Source organism: Olea europaea, chromosome 2 (assembly GCF_002742605.1).
Source record: "Olea europaea var. sylvestris chromosome 2, O_europaea_v1, whole genome shotgun sequence".
NCBI lineage: Eukaryota > Viridiplantae > Streptophyta > Magnoliopsida > Lamiales > Oleaceae > Olea > Olea europaea.
Window position 1 is genome coordinate 9,089,145 of NC_036238.1, and position 2,332 is coordinate 9,091,476.

Consider the following 2,332-nt stretch of genomic DNA (forward strand, 5'->3'; position numbering starts at 1 on the left):
GAAGGAGTTGATAAAGATGGTCATTTATATGTCCGAACAACCGAGTTCAACATCTTGAAAATAGCAAGTTCCATGATTAGCGGGAAGAGACTAAGTGCAAAGTCGAGTTTGATCGAAGCCAATAAAATAATGTAATTAAGTGGCGAGGTTATGGGGTCCAAAATAATGAAGTTCACATGTCAAGGAGTAACTTTCATGTTGGGGTTGAGAGCCGAAGAGAATTGGATTCGAAGTTTTAGACGATATATGGAAAAACGAGCAGTGTGAATTAAAATGGGCATAACTTTTACCTCAGGTGTCGGATTTTCGCCCATGAGTACAATTTATAATTTTCACGAAATCCTGCAGATGAAAAAGTTGGTGTTGAAATTTAATACCATGCGACCGCATAGTATAAAGGCATGTGACTGCATAGACCATTCTCGAGACCAAATTGAAGGATTTCAAATGAACTGTGTGACTGCATTGGATTATACTATGTGACCGCATAGTGTAATTTTAGGCAAAAATTTTCCTCTTCCGCGATTTTCCATATTTTGCTAGATTTTATTTTTATTCTATATCTTTGTAATCTTGGACAAATAATGCATGTTTTACTATATTTTTTTAGGGTTTTACAACTATATAAATATAGGAATTCTCTTTCATTGTATCCTTACATTAGAAGACTTTTCATATGAATTAATTAAGATTTTCTCTTGCAAATCTTTGCTTCAATTTTGTTTCTTGATGAAGCAATAATACTGAACTTATCAAGAATTTATTTCTTGTGCCGTTCAAAAAATCAGGTTGAATCTTTGAAGTGTGTAATCAAGGGATCTATTAAGCAACATTCTTACTGGGTTTTTTGGTTCACATTTTCTTGGTTCAAATCCAAAATTTTGGAAGATATTCGTAAGCTTTGTGATCTAGACGTCGTTCATTTAATATACATTCGGTTGCTTGGTTCATTATTCACAGGTTAATTCCTAAACCTTGATCATATTTGGGCATTCTTGGGATCCGGTGTCAATATCCTATGGGTTTGATTGCGACCGTGCTAATCGTATTTGCATCAATCACCGTTTAAAGTAGCAAAATGAATCAAATTAATCAAATAACTAGTAGTCACAATAGCTTCACCCCAAAATGACTTTGGGACACCAGAACTTAACATCATGCAATGCACCTTATCAAGTATGATTCTATTCATCCTTTTCGCTACCCTATCTTGTTGGGGAGTGTAAGGAACAATCTTATGTCGTGTTATTCCATTTTGTTTACACATACTGTCAATTTCAGTGTTACAAAACTCTAGCCATTATCCGTTCTTTAGAATTTAATCTTATTGTCAGTTTGGTTTTCTACATGTCTTTTCCAGTTATTAAAGTTGTGAAAAGTATTAGATTTATCCTTTAAAAGGTAAATCCACACTTTTCTCGTGTAGTTATCAATAATTGACAAGAACTACCTATTCCCACCCGATATGGGATTACTAGTAGGACCCCATAGATCAGAATGTACATATTCAAGCATACCTTTAGTTTTATGAACACTAGAGGAAAAAGAAGTTATATGATGCTTATCAAGCACACAATGATCACAGAATGACAAATCAGACAGAGTATTACCATATGCACATTTTTCCTTAAGAAGCTTGAGTCCCTTAATGCCTGCATATGCAAGCGTATTATATCATATATATGTGTGATCAACCTTGGCAGAAGAGATAGAGGAGTTTAAGTCTCTAATAACTTCTCCAATAGTAATGTAATTGTTGTTTTTCTTAGTTCCTTTAATGGAGACTAATGCATCCTTAATCATCTTTAATATTCCATTTCCAATTTTATTGGTGAAATCATCTATTTCTAGTCTTCCTATTGAAATTAAATTTCTAAATAGTTCAAAAATATATCTAATGTCTTTTAAGGTGTATACAAAGCCAGTGTCAAATTTTATGTTAATTTCGCCAATTCCAGCAATAGTGTAGGTAAAGTTATCACATAGTACAACATGCCCAATGTTAGATTCATGCAAGTTTCAAACCAATTGCTTTCAGATGTCACGTGAAAAGATGCACCAAAATTAAGTATCCACTCATGTATATGAGAATTAGTAGCTAGATTTAGTGCAGCGATATAAGCAACAGGACTTGTAATCATGTAAACTACACCGTCATCAACATCAGGAGTAGAAGACAATACGTTAACCTCATCTCTCTCTTTGACCTTTTGCTTGCCCTTTTCCTTATAACAATCTTTTATAAAATTCCTTGTGTACCCACAGCTATAGTATTTTCTAACCTTCATTCGAGACTTTGATCTAGACCTATCCTTGCTCTTTTTGTTCCATC